Raw genomic sequence first — 9650 nt, forward strand, 5'->3', positions numbered from 1 at the left:
TTTTCCCCAGTTTTGAGTCGTTACCTGCTCACGCAGTGTCAAGTTCTCTTTCCCCTAATTCTGAGTCGTGTCCTGCTCACGCATTTTTCTTTTTTTCTTATCCCCATAAAAGTCCCATCAGATTCCCTGTTCCATTAGGAAGTGCATTATTCCTAGGGACTTTATTAAACAAACATAATAAAGAAAAAGCCTTTTATTGTTAATAAATAATTCGATACTGTAAGACCCCAATTTTGTCCCTAAGATCCCTCATGGCATCATATCATAGCATTGCATAGCCTCAAGGATCTTTGAGCATCTTGCCTTCCTTTCCTTTGGGTAAGGATCTCCTTGTGAGTGGTTTGAGATCACCAGGCATGTTTTGCATTGTATATCATTGCTTTTCTTGTTTTAATCACTAACCAAAAGCACCAAAAATATGTCATCTAACATTTGTTTTGCAGTCTAAGCAGCCACAGGTCAAGGCAATTCAAGGATTCCTTTTGTACAAGAGGTGATGGTATTTTCTTGAGAAGAGGACCACATAATCATTACATTGAGCTTATATGAGCTAGAGGTTCATTTTGGAGCAAATTCCCCAAGTGGTTGAAGCTCAAATTCATCAGGCATTGTCAAGGTCATCTAAGGACCATATGATCAACTGTGCAGTCAATTGAAGGCTTTGAGGTGTGGGAAATGATTTGAGATATCCTATTCATGTTCTAACAAGGCCTATTCATCATGTCAAACATCTATCTTGAAGATTTTGAAGTCAAATCAAAAGTTTCCCAAAATGGAAAGTGACCTGTAATTTCAAGTTTCCAAAAATGGCAAGTTTTTGGTCTACATTCAACTTAACTTTCCAACATCAAAGAGGTTTCAAATGAATTTTCGGTCAACATGAAAGTTGAAGATCTTTCTCTCCCCTTTTCAAAAAGTCCTATATCATGATCATCTGATAAATGGTTGAGAAGTTATGAACAAATGATTGCAAAGTATGCTTGGAAGTTCAAAGTACCATAACTTTTGGTCCAAAACTCCAAATTGAACCACTCTTTTTGCAAAATGCTTGTCATGACCAAGAGATTACAAATTAATCATTGTCTTGCATGAAAAGAGTTCACATGATTAAGTGGCCATTCAAGTGCATTTTGGAGGGAAAATGGAGAATTCAAAATTGGTGAACCATACAAGCCTAATTCCAATTCCATCATGTTTATTGGATGATTTTGAGTAAAAATGGACATTGCATGGCACTGTTCACGTGCTCATTTACCATGCATACTCGCACTTGCCAAATTTGCATTACACCTCATATCTCTCTAATTTTCAATTAGCAAAAGCTTAAACTTGATTTCAGCATGATTAATACAGAATATATAAGCCTAATCCTAACTGCATTTGCCAGAACAACACATTCTAGATCTAGAATTCCATTTTCCCTCCAAAAATTCTCTCACTTCAAACTTGAAATTTCTTCACATAACTCATTAATTTTCTTGCATAATCTTGTTCATTGAGCATTATTGATTAGGAATCAAGGCTTGGATTGAAGAATTTGATCAAGAATCGTGCATACACAAAGCTTGAACATGAACATGGAAGTTTCAATTTGAGCTAGATTCAAGGTGTTTCAGTTGCCAATTCGTGCATCAAGCTTCATAACAAAGTTGAGGAAGAAGATCTGGACATTTTGGAGCCTTGAACACGCGTATCAAGCAACTGTCATCTTGAACAAGGTGAAATTCGAATCTCATTATTTGCCTTTTCATGTACATGATCTTGTAGAGCTTGCTTTGCTGGTGATTCTGATATAAATATTTTTGAATTCGGCTAGATATTGAGTTAGATACATGAACTTTAAGTTTTGACATTCATAATGTTTTCGCTCGAACCGATTAATCCATGGAGTTTTAGGCTTAGTGAGCATGATATTTGAATTCCTCGTTGCAAGACCTTTCCAATGATGTATAGTTTGCTGAATTCTGGAATTTTTTGTTCATGATCGCCGCCGGTACCGTCGGAGAAGACGGTGGAAACCACCGCGCTCCACCGTCTGTGAATAGTGTTAGGGTTTCTCTCCAAAGCGCTGTGTTTTGGCTTCATGCGCTGATGAACCTTCCACACCTCAGTTTGATCCTTCGCCATGCTGTTTTTAATTTCATTTGTTTTCTCTTATTGCAACGCTCATTGACTATAAGCGCACAGGTTCGATACCTAGCGCATGTACTTTTCTGATTTGTCAATTGTTTTCACTTGAGCGCTTTGACCTACAGGACCTGTGTTCAATACTTGGCATATGTATTTTCCAATTCTAATTCACATTTCATTTTTTACATGATTCTCATATTATTTCACTTTTATTCACTCAACTTCCAAAAATCATAAAAAACAGTATACATGTCCAAATTAATCCAATTTTTTTTCACATGTTTGTTTTAATGTCTAGTTTTTTTAGCATTTGTTTCATGATTTTTATGCTACTGGATTTTTAATTGTGCTTGCTTATTTGAACATGATGCCAATTTGCTATGTCGTGCTACTTGTTTTGTGAAATGCTCATGGTTTATCCACTTGCCTTGAAATTTGACATGCTGAAACCTAACATGTGACATGATGTTTTGGCTTTTGTTTGGAATTTTTACCATTTAATATCACTGTTTTGGATACATGAACATATGTTGTGACATTTGGTGTAACATTTGGTACCTTGTACTTGTGCATTTTCATTCATACACCAATTAAACTCTTCTAGATTTCATTTTTGGCATGATGCTTGTCCATAACATGTTTAGTGCACATAAAAAGTTTCATGATCATTGGATGCTTTTCTGTTTTAATGTGGATTTTCTATTCTTGATGTCCAATTTTGATCACATTGCTTGCCTTTGCCTTATCTTGTTCATATGATGGCTTTGCCTTATGAATTAGCTTTGGTCCTCTTGAGGCCTCTTTCTTGTTTGATTGATTGTGCTTCATGTGAAATCTTGACTGTTGTTTTGGTCATTTGACTTGCTTTTGACCCTAGTCTTTGTACTAGTGGTTTGTACTCACCAATTGTGTTTGTGTTTCAGGTATTTAGCACTAATGGTTGGTGTGGCCTCATTACTTGAGATGCTAATTGCTTTGATCACTAATTCTTGTTGTGTTGTAGGTCCATTGATGTGATGAACTCACTTGAGTGCTTGCATTTGAGACTTGCATTGTGTATAATTGTTGGATGATTCCACTGTTGTCTGTTTGGTTCTCTGAATATAATATTAACTGTTTAAGCTTTTGTACAGGTACATTAGTTGCTAGCTATCTCTTGCTTAGTATTTGCTTTGGAGTGTGGTTGATACACCACTGAGGTAGCTTAGCCCTCTTACTCCATGTAGTCTGGAAGTCCTGCCACCTTTTTGGCAGGCATTTGGCTGAAGTCCTCCTTATGAGGCCATGTTTGTGATTGTTTACATTTGTGCTAAAGACCTCCAAGTGAGGCATGTTACTTGTGAAGTCCTCCTAAGTGAAGAGGCAATTGACAAATAGAAGGGATTAGCAATCAATCCCCTGTTATTCTGTGAGTCGTTCATTATGCTCGCACTACGTGCTGATGCTCTTGAACAAACACCCAAGATCTTGTATAGAGTCAGTCAAGTGGAATAGGATCCCACATTCTGGATCCCCACACTTCTTTGTCTTAAGCTCACCCAGGCCAGGGTTAAGAGCATGAGGTCACATCCTCCTTTCTCCATTTCATCAGCTTCACCCTAACTCTCAATGTTAGTGGTTAAGAGCTTCAGCATACCCTTACAGTTTTGGCTTGTTTGTCGAGGTTGATATGACCCCTCTTGACTAAAGCCCAACCATTTGTCTGAGCCTCTTGTTTGTATATAGAGTGTGATGTTTGATTGATTGTTTGCTTACTTGTGAACCTTTCATGTGTTTGTTATCATGCATCCTATTTGCTTGCTTGTTTTAGAAGTTAGATGCAAGTCCATCTATTGGCATTCTGTTTCCTGATTTTGTTTTGTGGAGTTGGATGTAAGTCCATCTATTGGCATTCTGTTTCCTGATTTTGTTTTGTGGAGTTGGATGTAAGTCCATCTATTGGCATTCTATTTCCTATTTGTTTTGTGGAGTTAGATGTAAGTCCATCCATTGGTTTTCTGTTTCCCATTTGTTCTTGGAGTTGGATGTAAGTCCATTGATTGGCATTCTGTTTCCAGTTTTTGTTGTTCTCTTATGAGACTTTGCTTATTGTTTTTGCCTTGTGTTGCCTAATTCCAAAGGAACTTACTTGGACCATCTCTATGATCTTGTAAAAGCAACTCCTATTGTGGCTTTATCCCTTAACCCACCTCTTGCATGCTTAACCTTGATCCATCTTCACCCTTAACCCAAACCAGAAAAACTTTTGTGCAAACATTTGACTTATTTTCAACATTAGAAACCTAGGCCTTACGCCTTTGATTTTCAAACTTTCTTTTCATAATACTCATCTTGAATTGAACTTCAAGTCAACTTTGACCATTTTGTACATACTTCTAATTGGTTAATTCAACCCACTCAATTGCTTTTGTGGCCCTTGTCCACTTCTTAATCAAATTTTCATGCATTAGCCATAGATCTGAATTATCTTAGTGGTTGATGTAAATCTCACCTTTGTCCTTAGTGATGGACAATAAGTCTTCCATGCTTATTATAGGGCATAATCCCTCACTAGCATGTCGAAGCCATCCACACATGGTGGACTTGTGGTTGTTCAGGTCAAGTTTTCTCCCTTTGATAATGAAAGACCTTAAGGCTTTTGTTTTAAAATCAATCCACACATTGTTTTGAATTTTTTTACCCGAACTACGGGGTTTTGATCCTTATCTTTCATGAGAGGGTACGTAGGCAATGGGTTCATCCATCCAAACACAAAATGTAAATAAACTTGTACATTCTTCTCTCATCTCTTCAATCATGTTTGCACAAAATATTTCATAAACAATAACCTATACAACAAGTTGTGAAAAGGGCTCCCTAGGAGTACCTAGGATGTTGTGGGTTCCTAACACCTTCCCATGACATAACCAACCCCCTTACCCAGATCTCTGACCCCCTTTTACTAGTTTTGTTTGTAAAACTTTATAGGTTTTTGTTCGCTTTCTAACCATTCCTTTGGATAAATAGAAGTGCGGTGGCGACTCGATTTTGTATGATTTACCTTGGATTTAGTTAATATTTCCAATGGTGACGAATACACCACTACAGATACAAGTACCAAAAGTATTGTCCCCTAGGGCTTACACCAACATAACCTTTCTTGGAGCACTGGTCTTGGTCCAAAGTCAATGGTGTTATTCATTTGGTTATGGACACACCTTTGATCCTAGTCATCTGAACAACCAAACTTCTTGTGTTTCAAGCCACTTGCTAGTCAAGCTATTGGTTCATGGATGCCATGTCAAACCCTAACCTATTGTTCTTATCTCATGACCTTGTTCATGTACATTATCAGTCAAGTTATTTTCTTTTCAAATGTCAAACATTCTAGTCATGATTAAACCAATTGTAAAGCCAATTTCAATCACTTTTCAAACCATTTCAATGCATTCCATGCCATTTTAAACCATTACATATGATTCTACATAAGAAATTATAAAATTTGACATTTTTGACCAAAAGTTGACTTTGGTCAACAGTTGACTTTTTGGTCAACTTTGACCAAAGTCAACCCAAAACCCTAATGCCCTAAATTTTCACCCTAATCATCAATCCATTGTCCATTTACAAGAAAAACAGCAAAAAAAAGAATTTTGACCAATTGTTGACTTTGGTCAACAACTGACTTTTTGGTCAACTTTGACCAAAGTCAACCTAGGCCCTTGGTCATCCTTAATCACTAAATGACTAGTCCTAACTATCATTTCATTCTCCATGTCCATCTTGGCCTTGATTTAACCATGTGAACTTGATTTCTTCACTTTGATGCCAACATGCTTGGTCATGCCTTGAACATTTGTAGTCTTTGCTTTGACAACTAACTTTCATCCTGCTGCATTTGCCCTGTTGTACCAACTTGCTGCAATGCCAAACCTGTATAGACCAATGTCATAACCAACAAATAATGTCATAAAAGCCAAGACATGAAGTGTTGCTAACATGCCATGAACTAAAGCCATAAGTTTGTTGTCAATGTCCAAGCCAAAATCTGTTGTGAGCATGAGCAAGCAGGACCTAATGCAAAGACACAACCATTTTTATCCATGAAGCATGCCAAGCCATAGGTTGAACTAGCTATGCATTACACACGATGCAAACCAAAACCATTGCAGCAAACAGTTTATCTGCAAGAAGACCAACCAAGCAACCTACCATCCTCATCAACACACTTAACCTTGCAAGCATTCTGCAACTGTGGTCTTTCAGTAGCTAACAACATGTACACTGTGACACCAGAGTTATCCAACAGAAGGGTTATGACCTTGTGATGACAAGCTTAACCACCTTGCTTTTGCCATTTTTCACTTGAAGACAATGGCGAGCCTGCTGCAGTATTCCAAGCATAATAATGAACTTGGAAACAAGATCATGGTGCATAATAGATTGGTCATGCAAAAGAGGGTATGGATGACCACCTGCAAAATCAATGTCAGTTGAGACCATGCATAACCACCTCCAAACCCTGGATAATTTCCAGCTTGACTTGGCCTCACCTGCATCACATGAAGAGAATCAAATTACAATTGGAATAGCTGTGCACAATATACATTGATATAACAAGACCATCTTAAGGAACCAGTAGTTGACAAACCCCTTGACCCTGCAGCCAGACCAATTCAATACATTGATTCAATATTGCCAACAAAACCAATGCAAGGTACAACATGAACCAAGGCAATGCCTTCTACAGCATCACCAACAACCATGTCCTGTAGTATCCCAAAGCAACAATGCAGTCCAACACAACAACCTGCAACGTACACACACTCCATGCTGCAAAAGCATCACAACATCAACTGAGTACAAGCTGCAATTGGCATGGACCTGCTAGCAAAAACTGACCTGCAAGAACCACAAACATCCACAATGCCAACTCAAACCTGATGTAAGCTTCATACCAGACTTGTAAGCCAAACCATGAACCACCCTGGTGATCCACCACACTCAAAACCTTGGCAATTTTTTGCATCGAATCAGGGTCATAACTAGTAACAAATATCCTCATTGCCAAGCATGTCATAACCAAAACCTTAAATGCAACAATATTTCAAATTAAAACAAAACAGTTCTGCAACATGAAGCAAACCAAAGCCGTGACATGGACTCACTTCATACAACCAGCCTTGACAGTTTAGCTGCAAACATTCTAATCCAGTGCAAAGTTCCATGTAATGGCAATTCAACTAACATCACATAACATTCACAAACTAAGCCTAAGCTAAATGTTCATCTAAAAGAAGGGATCAAAACTATTAATCAAACCCCTGCAAGTTGGTTCCCTTTAGCTAACTGCTTTGGCTATTCAACATGAGAACATTGAGAATCCCAAGCCCTTTGCAGCAGGGTCATCATAACAGAGATTGTGGAAGACATCCACCATGTGCTTACCTCATGTTGCAACCTATGGATATGGCCTTGATGCATAACACAAACTCATCACCATAACAGACCTGATAGGAAAAGCACATAGCATCAAGGTATAAGATTGCCTACAATTCATTAACCAAGCTAGCTAAAGGAAAAAAACCTGTTCAACTAGTTACCACTCCAACCACTAAGACATGTCCATTTAAGTGATAACCTGCACAGCCAGTCAAAGGTTTTTTTCACTCATTATCCAACTAACCAAATGGTTTCCTAACTAACTGAGTCATGTATAACTAACTGAGTTCAATCCCAACTCAGTGAGCCAAGGTTAACTAACTCCTAACCTAAATCTAACTGAATTAAAACCTCATTCCAAGCCTAGCCAATTCCCAAACCTCCTCTCTCTTTAAGCAGTTCCATCACCACCATTCAAGGACCTTGAACATTTTGCTCAAAAATTCACTCACTCTGCAACCTACTCCTCCACCCTCACTAAAGCTCTATCCCTCTCAAAAAGACATTGAAGCTTCACATTGATGCTTCAATCTAGCTTGAGCTTGACCACTGCAGTTCCATTTTCATTGCTCACTATTCTCAAGTTTAGTAGAAAAGGAAGAATAAGAAGAAAGAGGAAGAAGAAACGTGCAAAGTAAGACCAAGAACTCACCGACAAATTATTCTGATCGTCTTTTCCGGTATGTAATTTTCATTTCACTCGTATTTGTTTGCTTTAAGATCACTAGTTAGGAGTATTTGGTATGAGGAATAGAAGCCCTATGGTGTAGGAGGTTAACTGATCCCCAACGCCATTTAATTTGAACATAGAGACTTAAGGTTCTTCCCAAAATCTCGTCGATTTGGTTAATCCAAGAACCATTTGCCACAACCACCCCAATTTTCATCATCAGCGCGTCTGTGTGCATAATTTGGTTGTTAAATTTAGGGTTTAGCCGCCACCGCCTCCGGTGATAGCCGCCGGCGCGGTGGCTCACGACCAATGACGACGAGATTGAGGGGGGAAAGTGAGTGCGCAAGGAACCATTTTAAATCTATTGACTTGAATAAGTCAACAGAGTGGGGTGTTGGGCTCAACATACTTCAAGCCTATTGATTTATTTTTCATACCTCAATGTTCCACATACACCCCCTTTTTTCGTTTACAGAGTAATTGAAATGGGCTTCACCAAGCCCATTAATCTTTTACTAATTCACCTTGTGAATTTGGCATGCACCCCCTGCCTGGATTGAATGTTGGCGCCTTGGGCTTAGAGGCCCATTTCCATATTTACCACGCGCATACCCCCCTGCTTGGAGTTTGTTTGGCTAACAAAAACTCAGTGGGCTCAATTAACAGCCCAATAGTCTGAATTTCTTTTCAACCCCCATTTTGTCATTGCACCCCATGTTCATTTTATTTGTTTTCTTTATTTTTTTTAACTGTTTTTTACAATTTGTTTAATTAGAATAATGTTAGCTTAATTAGGTTAATTTACAATTAGGATTAATCTAGATTTTGGAATTTTAATTAGAATTTCAAATAGGATTAATTCACATCTTTAGAATTTTCATTAGGACTTTTAATTAGGAATTGAATTAATTTCTAATTAGGCTCTTGATTGAATTTGAAATTACATGAAAATTTTCCACCTTAGGTTAGAATCAATTTTAGGTCATGAGTAAAATTGGGCATATTTTGGTAAATGACCATTTTGCCCTTATGGGCCTAATTTTGTACTTTTGTGTTAGAATTACATGATCCCATTAGGATTAGAATGTGACATATAAGTTAATCATTTCCTTGTAATTTTAGGACTTAACATAGAACTTTAATTAACATTTTAACCAATTTGTACATGTTCCCTTAGGACTTCTAACTTAGAATTTTCAATCAATTTCTAAAGCATGATCCCTTATGATAGTTTCTAACAATTACTAACTTTGATTAGATCCATACCTAATTCCCCAAAACAAAACAAAACCCATGGTTAAATTGATCAAAAGTAATTTTGATTGATTAAATCCTTTGAACTTGTATAATCCCACAGTCTAAATTGAATGACCAAAAGACCCTTGGTCATTTAATAAGACTTTTCTTCCAAGTTGTGGAGCTCAAG

The 9650-nt window shown here is 37.7% G+C and overlaps 1 long non-coding RNA gene across 2 annotated transcripts; it reads right to left on the bottom strand.

Annotated features, from left to right (window-relative positions):
* Positions 1-5570: 5570 nt before the first annotated feature.
* LOC127135461 (uncharacterized) lies at positions 5571-8545 on the bottom strand. Of its 2 annotated transcripts, none has more exons than XR_007808564.1 (3): positions 8204-8545; positions 6761-7011; positions 5571-6662 (listed from the first exon to the last, which is right to left on the bottom strand). It is a non-coding gene; the product is annotated as an uncharacterized LOC127135461 (long non-coding RNA). The 2 variants fall into 2 exon arrangements; XR_007808563.1 differs by having other exon boundaries at positions 6761-7619.
* Between the last annotated feature and the right edge of the window lie 1105 nt (positions 8546-9650).

Source organism: Lathyrus oleraceus, chromosome 4, assembly GCF_024323335.1.
Source record: "Lathyrus oleraceus cultivar Zhongwan6 chromosome 4, CAAS_Psat_ZW6_1.0, whole genome shotgun sequence".
NCBI classification, from domain to species: Eukaryota; Viridiplantae; Streptophyta; class Magnoliopsida; order Fabales; family Fabaceae; genus Lathyrus; species Lathyrus oleraceus.